The sequence below is a fragment of the Nicotiana attenuata genome, chromosome 1 (genome assembly GCF_001879085.1).
Source record: "Nicotiana attenuata strain UT chromosome 1, NIATTr2, whole genome shotgun sequence".
Lineage (NCBI taxonomy): Eukaryota > Viridiplantae > Streptophyta > Magnoliopsida > Solanales > Solanaceae > Nicotiana > Nicotiana attenuata.
Window position 1 is genome coordinate 31,499,830 of NC_031989.1, and position 11,520 is coordinate 31,511,349.

The following is an 11,520-nucleotide window of genomic DNA, read 5'->3' on the forward strand; positions in this document are numbered from 1 at the left end:
AAGGATTGAGGAAGGCATTAAGAGCAGGATGGTAACGAATTTTGAGGCATTACGGGCCACAAATAAAGCATTGCAATCAGGCGGCATATCAAAGAAGAAAGACGTTGGGGCAGTAATGGTGGCTCAAGGCCCGAAATCTCCACTTACCTATCGAACACCTCCACCCACATATCAAACACCTCCATCCACATACCAAGCATTACCACCCACATATAAACCATCATCTCCCAGATATTCCCAACCAGCCACTGTCTATCATACCTATAACTCCCAACCATCTCATTTCTAGTCACCTCCTACTCGCCAAAATTATCCAAGACCAAGACCCAATTTCGACCTCAAGCCACTCAGACAATACACCGCTATCGTTGAACCCATTGACCAGCTATATGAAAGATTGAAAGCCGCAGGTTACGTCACGCCTGTTCCCACTGTGGCACTAGAGAATCCATCCCAATGGGTCAATCCTAATAAGACTTGTGCATACCATTCCGGTATGAAGGGGCACACTACTGACTAGTGCCGAGCATTGAAAGACAAGATCCAGACGCTGATTAACAACAAAGTTATACAGGAAAAGGAGGCCACACCCAATGTTCGCAACAACCCTCTCCCTGATCATAGAGGTGGTGGAATACATGTGATAGAGACGAACGAAGAATGGGACCCTGAGGGGTCGATTGGGCTTACTCGGGAAGGTGATGACTTCGAACCCTCAGTCACACTTACCCATATTGTTGTACAGACTCAGTCACCAATCGAGGTTGAGGTAGCCACATCAGTTCCATTTGAGGTAGAGGTGGCTCCACCCGCGGCCACCCCTGTTCCGTTTGAAGTAGAAGTGGTTACACCGTTCACAGTGACAGTATCAACCACACCTCCTTTTCCACTCAAAAGCGATACCTTGGGATTATGTTGCCGAAGCTAGACGCAAAGGAAAGGCAAAGATAGAGGAATCCGACGCCGCACAAGGAATGACCAGGACCGGGAGAATCTATACACCTGAGCACCTAGGAGGACCAAGTAAGGATCCCACTACCAAGCAGCCTGTCATTGAAACAGGACCAGATGACCTGTGGAGGAAAGTGCAAGCAAAGGAGTATTCTGTCATCGATCATTTAAACAAAACCCCAGCTCAGATATCCATCCTGTCACTGTTACAAAACTCAGAAGCACACAAGAACGCTTTGATGAAAGTGTTGAGCGAAGCCTACGTGCCCAATAACATCACCAGCGGAGAGATGTCTAATATGGTAGGACAGGTGTTAGACACAGGATCACTTTCCACGAGGATGAGTTGCCACCTGAGGGTCTGAATCACAACAGGGCACTGCACATTAAAGTGCGATGCGAAGACTACTTCATTGCCAGGGTCTTGGTTGACGGAGGTTCAAGCCTCAATATTTGTCTGCTGGAAACTCTGAAAAGATTGGACAAAGGTTTTCATGAAATACGGACAGGAAGCATGAATGTGAAAGCTTTCGATGGGTCTCAAAGGGCCACGATCGGGGAAATCAACCTGTGTTTGCAGATGGGGCCAACTTGGTTCGACGTCGAGTTTCATGTGCTCGACATACCGACTTCATACAACCTTCTGTTAGGCCGACCATGGATCCATGCCGATGGGGCTGTGGCATCCACACTACATCAAGCTGTAAAGTTCGAATGGAATCGTCAGGAGGTGATCATTCACGGAGATGGGAGTAACCCCATTTACACCAGTCAAACCATCCCAGTTATTGGAAATAGAAGAAGGCTAGGAGGGGAAACCTATCATCTCATTGAACGTGTCAATGCCGTCGAGAAGGATAAATGGTGGAGCAGTAAAATAGAGAGCATACTAGCATGGTTTGGGTATGAACCCGGCAAAGGGCTTGGGAGAATCTCCAAGGTATCACTAAACCGATACGGCTGAAGGGTCATGGTACTACCTTTGGGCTCGGATATCAATATAAATGGCAAGAGTATAATGATTGGTCGCCTCTATGGCGCGGACCATACTACCCTCTTGAACAACCAGTGACACGTCTGGATCAAGCCTTTCACCAAGCTGATACAATATGGGGAACTGCAGAAGAGGAAGCATTAGCTGGGTTAAAGAATCTGTTCTTGGACGACGAAGACATGGACTGCAGTGCAATAATTGAGGAGGAGGAGGAAGAAGGCCTCACTATTCAGGCTGTGGAGAAGGGAGTTGTTCTCAGGAACTGGACCGCCACACCATCCCTGGCCCGCCGAGTCCCTGGGTAGCTTGGCAGTTTTTATTTTTTGCAGCCACTCTAGGCATTTAAAATTTTCAGTAACTTTGTTTTTAAAGACTTGTTTTGTTTCAAAATAAATGCTCGATTCATCGAGCCGTATTTGTCTGGATGTTGTTTAATTTTAATCAAATGCATTTGCTCTTTATTATTCATTACTGTTTTCTACACTTTTCTTTCTACAGCGTCATTATTACCTTTCCTGATGAACCGGTGACTGTGACATGTAATGAGGCAACGCAATATGAGGTTAGTGATTCGGATGAAGAAGACGAGATACCCGAGGAAGTTGTGAGGGAGGTTGAAAACTTTGAAAATAAGCCTAAGTCCAATCTGGACGGAACCGAAGCAATAAACTTGGGGGACGCCGAGACCGTCAAAGAGACTAGCATCAGCATTCATTTATCACCAACAGGGAAGGAAGAGTACATCCATTTCCTAAAAGAATATGAGGACATTTTCGCATGGTCATACGATGACATGACAGGTTTGAGCACGTCCATAGTGGCTCACAAGTTACCTACCAATCCCATGTGTCCGGCGGTAAAGCAGAAACTCAGAAAGTCCAAACCAGACATAAGCCTGAAAGTCAAGGAGGAAGTTACCAAGCAGATCAAAGCCAAGGTTCTCAAGGTGGTTGAGTACCCAACTTGGTTAGCCAATGTTGTGCCAGTTCCGAAGAAAGATGGGAAAGTCAGAGTATGTGTTGACTATAGGGATTCAAACAGAGCAAGTCCCAAGGACGATTTTCCACTGCCAAACATACACATCCTGATCGATAATTGCGCCAAGCATGAACTCCAATCTTTTGTAGATTGCTTCGCGGGTTATCACCAGATTTGGATGGACAAAGAGGACGCAGAGAAAATAGCTTTTATTACGCCCTGGGGGGTATACTGCTACAAGACGATGCCATTTGGTCTAAAGAATGCCGGGGCTACCTACATGAGAGCCATGACAACCATCTTCCATGATATGATACACAAGGAGATAGAGGTATATGTGGACGACGTCATCATCAAATCCAAGAGGGCCGCGGACCACATAGCAGACTTGAGAAAGTTCTTCAACAGACTAAGGAGGTACAACTTGAAACTGAACCCCGCCAAATGTGCATTCGGGGTTTCCGCAGGAAAGTTATTGGGGTTTATTATCAGCCGTCGAGGGATCGAGCTAGATCCATCTAAAGTCAAGGCTATTCAGGAGTTACCGCCGCCTAGGAGCAAAAAGGACGTGATGAGCTTCCTAGGGCGTCTCAATTATATCAGTCGCTTCATAGCACAGTCCACAGTCATATGTGAACCCATCTTCAAGATGCTGAGGAAAGATGCCGAGACAAGCTGGACCAAATACTGTTAGAAAGCTTTTGACAAAATCAAGGAATACCTATCCACACCACCGGTCTTGGTCCCACCAGAGCCGGGACGGCCTTTGCTACTCTATCTATCTGTGTTGGATGGAGCCGTCGGATGCATTTTGAGACAACATGACGAGAAAGGGAGAAAGGAGCAAGCCATATACTACTTGAGTAAGAAGTTCACACCTTACGAAGCATAGTACTCTCTGCTGGAACGCACCTGCTGTGCCCTGACCTGGACGGCCCAGAAGCTAAGGCATTACTTCTGTGCCTATACCACATACCTCATATCCAGGATAGATCCTTTGAAGTATATATTTCAGAAGCCCATGCCGACCAAAAAGTTGGCCAAATGGCAGATACTATTGAGTGAGTTCGATATCGTCTACGTAACTCAAAAGGCGGTCAAAGGACAAGCATTGGCAGACCATCTTGCTGAGAATCCAGTGGGAGGAGAATACGAACCTTTGAAGACGTATTTTCTTGATGTAGAGGTGTCATTCGTAGGAGAAGACATTACTGAAGAATACGACGGTTGGAGGATGTTCTTTGACGGAGCTGCAAACTTCAAAGGAGTGGGCATTGGAGCAGTTTTGGTATCATAAACAGGTCAACATTATCCGGTATCTGCTAAACTCAGATTTCCCTACACTAACAACATGGCAGAATATGAAGCCTACATACTAGGACTCAACATGGCAGTCGACATGAACATTCAAGAGCTACTAGTAATTGGGGATTCAGATTTGCTTGTGCACCAGGTACAAGGAGAGTGGGCCACCAAGAATTCCAAGATATTGCCATATCTGCACCATGTGCAGGAATTGAGAAAGAGGTTCACCAAGATAGAGTTTCGGCGTGTACCCAGAATTCAGAATGAGTTTGCCGATGCATTGGCCACCTTGTCATCTATGATACAACATCTGGATAAGAACTTCATTAATCCTATCCTAGTAAAGGTCCATAATCAACCAGCTTTTTGTGCCCACGTCGAGGAAGAGACAGATGGAAAGCCTTGGTTCCATGACATCAAGGAGTATTTAGCGAAAGGAGAATATCCGGAGCATGCAAATCACACCCAGAAATGTACACTCCGGAGACTGTCCAATCACTTCTTCCACAGCGGAGGAAATCTGTATAGGAGAACTCCTGATTTAGGGTTGCTAAGATGTGTCGACGCAAAAGAAGCTTCTAAGCTACTTGAAGAGATACATGCTGGGACCTGCGGCTCGCACATGAATGGTTTTGTCTTAGCTAAGAAGATACTCAGGGCCGGTTACTTTTGGATGACCATGGAGACCGATTGTATCCAGTATGTCTGCAAATGCTGCCAATGTCAAGTGCATGCCGATATGATAAAAGTGCCGCCAAATGAGCTCAATGCAACAAGCTCACCTTGGCCGTTCGCTGACTGGGGAATGAATGTCATTGGTCCGATCGAGCCCATTACTTCAAACGGACACAGCTTTATTCTGGCAGCCATTGATTACTTCACAAAATGGGTGGAGGCTGCATCTTACAAAGCTGTAACCAAGAAAGTCGTCGCAGACTTTGTCAAAGACCGTATTGTTTGCCGATTCAGAGTTCCTGAGTCTATTGTTAGTGATAATGCCGCCAACCTCAACAGTGATATGATGAAAGCCATGTGTGAAACTTTCAAAATCAAGCATAAGAATTCCACAGCCTATAGACCTCAGATGAATGGAGTCGTGGAAGCCGCCAACAAAAACATCAAAAAGATACTAAGGAAGATGGTAGAAAACCACAAACAATGGCACGAGAAGTTACCTTTTTGCTCTGTTGGGATACCGCACTACAGTCCGCACATCAATCGGGACAACTCCCTACATGCTGGTTTATGGTACCGAGGTTGTCATCCCAGCCGAGGTAGAGATTCCTTCTCTAAGATTCATATAGGAAGCTGAACTCAGCGATGCAAAATGGGTAAGGAGCCGCTATGAACAATTGGCCCTTATCGATGGAAAGAGGATGAACGCAGTGTGTCACGGCCAACTTTATCAGAACAGTATGTCCAGAGCTTTCAATAAAAGGGTCAAAACAAAGCCATTTGCACCAGGTCAGTTGGTACTGAAGAAGATCTTCCCACATCAAGATGAAGCCAAAGGGAAATTCTTTCCCAACTAGCAAGGTCCGTACATGGTTCATAGGGTGCTGACAGGAGGAGCACTCATACTTGCAGAAATGGATGGAGAAATCTGGCCAAAAACAATCAATTCAGACGCAGTCAAGAGATACTATGCTTAGATTATTTACATTTCCTCATCCGATGTAATTAAACTACGCTTGACCTGATTCCCGTTTATGAGGGGATACGTAGGCAGCCTTATGGGTTCGGTCATATAATAATAAAATTCCCATTTCCCCCCAAGATCAGAAACTGGGGCAGCATTTTGAGGAGGACCCTTAAAATTCCGGAGCAAGTCCAACCAACGCCAACATATGCCAGACAGTCAGGAATCGGTTAAGAAACTGGGGCAAAATTTTGAGAAGGATTCTCAAAATTCCGAAGGAGGTTCAATAAGGCTTATCACTCGCAAGCGGCCGAAGGATAATCTACCAAACTGGGGCAGAATTTTGAGGAGGACCCTCAAAATTCTATCATGAGAAAGTTGCAGTGTCTCTGAAATGTGTTACAGTCACTAGTTCATCTAAAATTACTTGATATTTCAATATGTTTTTAAATGACTCTATTTTTATCAATAATTGCATATTTTCGAAAACTCTATTTCCGTAACAGTCAGGTTACCCAGGAAACTCAAAAGGCCGCCAGAACGGAGCAAAGCAAGGCCAGCGGATAGAAGCACGAACCAACCTCCCCCCCTCACAAAACTTACAATTTTTCCTTGAGCGCAGGTACATTTGATAAAGCAATAGCATCCGCAAATATATACACGTAACAAGATCACTATCAATCAGGCCATCAGACACCAAATATATCTCCAGCTAAGACATATGCTACTCTTATTCGCTACTCGCTCTTTGCATGGGACTAAGCCCTGTCCCACATACCTGCATGAGGCTAATCCTTGCCTCCCTATCTTGCATGAGGCTAATCCTTGCCTCCCTATCTGCACGAGGCTAATCCTTGCCTCCCCATTTGCATGAGGCTAATTCTTGCCTCACCATTTGCATAAGGCTAATCCTTGCCTCCATAATTGCATGAGGCTAATCCTTGCCTCCCTATCTGCATGAAGCTAATCCTTGCCTCCCCAATTGCATGAGGGTAATCCTTGCCTCCCTAATTGCATGAGGCTAATCCCTGCCTCCACATTTACATGAGGCTAATCCTTGCCTCACCATTTGCATGAGGCTAATCCCTGCCTCCACATTTGCATGAGGCTAATCCTTGCCTCCACACTTGCATGAGGCTAATCCTTGTCTCCCTATCTGCATGGGACTAAGCACTGTCCCTCCTTGCACAAATATTTCTCTATTTCTAGTATTATCTATTTGCTTTTCTATCGGGCTAAGCTCTGCCCTTCATTTCACAAGAGTAAGCCTTGTCTTCTTAACATCATATTATTGCATCTCATGGGCTGGAATATCGCCAATCTATCCAAAGGCGTCATAGTCTAAAAGGCATCATCCTCATAGCCGGAAGACACCATGCCATGGCCTGAGGATCCCTCAAATTTGCATATCATTATTCAAAGGCATCATGGTTCAGAGGCACTACAACAAAAAAGATCTTTAGCAGCAATAAGACAATTGCCGCTAATTTATTTACGGAAGGCAAATATTACTGGCTAATGAATATTGGCTGCTAATTAGTATGTATTAGCATCCATTCAAGAGGAAAAGCCGCTAAAATAAAATTCTTTACTTTTCATATTCCCTCCAACTTTTTCTTTTCCCTCGCGCCTAAATTTTAGTACTGTATTTACCCTAAAGAGTGTATTTATCCTCTCAATTTGGTGTCTCTCTGCAACCAAAATTCTTGGCCACCATAACGATTGTTGGTGAATTGTCTTTCTTTATATTTTTATTTCTATCTTCAGGGTTCAATTGGATGATTCAAAATTGGAAGTTGCCGTAATCTTTTTTGACCCAATAAAACAAAAGGCCACCTTTGATACCTTCTTGTTCCATCTTCATATTCAATTTCAATATATTCATCGGCCAGACCCATTTAAAGTTCAGCTCAAAGTATATGTATTTTTTTTCTTTTTCTTGCTTTTTTTCTTTGATTTTTTTTAATGATCATGGTATCTGGACCAGTTTACGCGCAAAATAACTAAATTTATAAAAATATTTTTTGGCTTTGGAGTTATTTGGGAAGATTGGAATATTTGTATCGTTTTGATATGTTTATGAGTTTTGTTCATGTGGGGGTATTGGCTATAGTTAGAAATTTTGCCTTGAAATTGTGAATTTTGGGATTCTGAATCTTATTAGATTCAGAGCTTTTCCACTTTTTGAAGTTCCCTTGGAAAAAAAACCCTTCCTTTTTCTTTAAGAAAATTGGGGTTTTTTCTTTGCATTTGTTTCTGGAATTTGTTGTGAAGTCATAGAACATAAACTTGTGGAATTTTTTTTAGTTTGTTTTGGTGAGAGTATAGTCTCAATTCTAGCTGCATTTTGTTGTGATCTTTTACTGATTTTGCCACAAAAATTGATGAAAAGTTGCTATTAAATTAAAGTATTGACCAAAGATAACTGGTTGGGTCTAAATCCTTCAATTTGAAATAAATAATTCTTGTTAATTGTATGTTCTCCTCGATTTATGGATGGAAAATTATATAGAATTCAAACTATAATATGAAAATACACATGCAATTTTGCTGGACTATTTAAATTTTCTAGTTTAATTTGCAACATTCATTCTTCTGATTGAGTTATTCTCTCATAATCTTCTTTGGTAATCCTTCTTCTCTAGTTCAAATAATAATGTTGATGTAATTTTATTTTTGAAAAGTGGGTTGGGGTAATTTTAAATTTTTATTTCTTTAATTCTTTTACTATAGATTTATGCATTAAGAAGATAATTTTGGCATTATACTGAATGATAGAGAAAACTATCCTGGTTGGTATTTTGGGAATTATGAAGCCTAGCTAGATAGTGATTATTAGTACAACCATATTATTAAATTTAACTATATATATATATATATATAGTACGTTGTTGGTTGGTAAAAGAATAAAGAGTGGAGTACATATTATTGTTTCTTTGTTGTACTGATTTGTCACTTGACTTTCTTGATTCTAGTTCTAGAATATATGGAAGTTTGTACTCATTACTGTATGGTTTTAGTATAAATACAACTTTATTTTCTAAAATTTTAAATAATACATGTAAGTTTAAGTTGAAGAAATAGATGCACAAAACACATATTGTAAGCCTGTTTTGATTGTTGTTCAATATTGTTTCATACTATATCATTTTGTACCGTACTATATTATTAAAAGCAATGTCTAACTCAAAAGATTTTTTTTTTGGACTTGAAGAGAAACTGAGCATCTTCTTCTATGTTAGTTTTCAGTAGAATTTTAGCATTATACTGAATGTTAGGGAAACCAAACAATGTTGAGCAGCATCTTCTTATATATATGTCTTCAGTAGATTTTGGCATTATACTGAATGATAGAGAAAACTATCCTGATTGGTGTTCAAAGTTCTGTTCCATTAAGTTCAAAAGTTTCTTTACTTCTATGTTTAGCTAAATAGTTGTCTTTTAAATTTATAGTGAAATCATTTGAATAACCGTTGTGATTGCAGAAGAAATAATATTCTCTTGAATTGTAATGGACAATTCTAGAAAAAGAAGTTGGATGTCTTGTTGGGGTACTCAAGAATATTTGGATTCCATGTATATTTAATTTTTTTTGTTATTAACTTATGTTTGGTTCCAACGATATATGATCTGGATATGTTGAATGAAAGATTGAGCAACAATGAGAGATCTAATGATCAACCGCCTCGCGGTGTTGCTTGGGAAGGAGATGTGTATTTTCAAGTATTGGGAAATGATAAAAGTGGGTATATTCGAGGTTTAGGGCTTGGACCAACTCCTTCTGTACTGTGGAGTAATAAGTCTTCCTTAGAAAATAGTGTTGCAGAGGATTCATCTAATGAGGTTATAAAAAATTTAGAACAAGAGATAACGGAGTTAAAGGAGTTAAAGGGGAAACAAAATGAAGAAATAAGTTTGATGAAACAAAAAGTATCATGGATGAGACAAGTCATGTGCAAAATTGCTCTTACTGAGTTATTTATGCCTCATAATATCAATGGAATCTCAACTGAACAGGTAACTCGCTTTTAAAAGTTTTAGACACTTTTTTCTGAAATTTTAATCTTATAAAATAATGTTATCTAACTTGTTAATATTTTTTAGGTCCCTGATGCTAACAGTGGTCATCAACCTATACCACAAGCATGACGAATGCCTACTGTTGCTGAAAATGCTCCATCTTCTCATGGTACTATTCTTGTATTATAATAACTTAATATAGCACTACTAAAAGTTGTATATTATTAGCACTATTAAAATTAGTAGTCTTTTTTCTTTGTGAGGTGCTTATTTGCTACTGTTGTGCTAGCATAGATCGGNTAAATAATGTCAAATCAAATGATTTGTTCTCATGTAAAACTCAAATCTAACTAAATCATAAAAGATAGTAATTTCAATGTGTAAGTACTTTAAGATCACTCCTAATTCGAATTAATTTTCCTCAACTTCTAGACTAAATCTTATAAATCAACTGTCCACAGTCAAGCTTTTCACTGCCAGTAATTGACATCACTTCCTTCAAGAATGCTGCACAAGAGGTCACAAAGAAAAAAAAAGAATTATCCCTTTATAATAAAGTGAATTCTTTCCTCCTCTAAAACAATTGGAATACCAAAAATAATAACATATTCATGTTCTAACAGAGAAACAAATTGATAATGAATGTAATACTAACAAGTGAAGAGAGAGAAACAGACAACATAAATAAAAAAATCCAAGAAAGTGAACAGAACCGCCCAAACTCAACAACAACTGAGATATTGTAGTAATATCATAATGCAGTTGATGATATTTTTTTGGTTGTGGGGGGATGTGAGAGGAAGGGAGAAATATAACTCCACCCGATGGAGGTTCTGCAAGATTTAAATAAATATAAACACGATCAAGCCTACAAAGCTAAATACAAGTAAGCACACATAAAGCTACTTGCCCAAGAAAGGTTGAAACAAAATCTAAATAAGATAGCTCACTTAGGAGAATCTATTTACCTCTACGATAATAATGAATTTTCTGCAACAAATGCTGTGTCAATAGTCAATAATGCACATTCATATCAGATTTAGCATCGATTCTGTACTAGAAAAATGGTGTTCAATAAAAACCACAATTTCACCCTTTACCAAGGAAAAGAAAATGCTCAGCTATTCTCAATTTATCTTGCACTTAAGAAAATCATTCCATACTCTTTTAGTTTTTATTTTTCTTTGAGACTGAGGCAAAAACAGGGTGGGAGAGGGGAGGGTTAAATTCTGAAATATTAGTTTCCGTAAATGGTATATTGAGATGAAAACTAATGAATGTTATATAAGTTTTGCAAACTATAACATGAAGGGTTTCTCCCTTTGAAAAGGAGGAACAAGAAACTTGTAATTTTTTCAAACGTACCCGCTTCTTTTTCTTTGTGCCAACTTCACTAACTCCAGTCTTCTTGATTATGTTAACCTGAGAAGAAATATTAGATTGGTTACTCTGTAGTTTACAAAATTTACAACTTAGAAAATTGTGAATACAAGATACATAAAAACAAGACAAAAGTCACTGTACTGCAGACTAGTTGCATTAGGAGGAAGGCAGATTTAAAAAGAAAGTAAACTTATCATTCGTCTTGGAGCGTTGCACCATAGAGACTGTTAAAGCACCTCCTTTGATAATA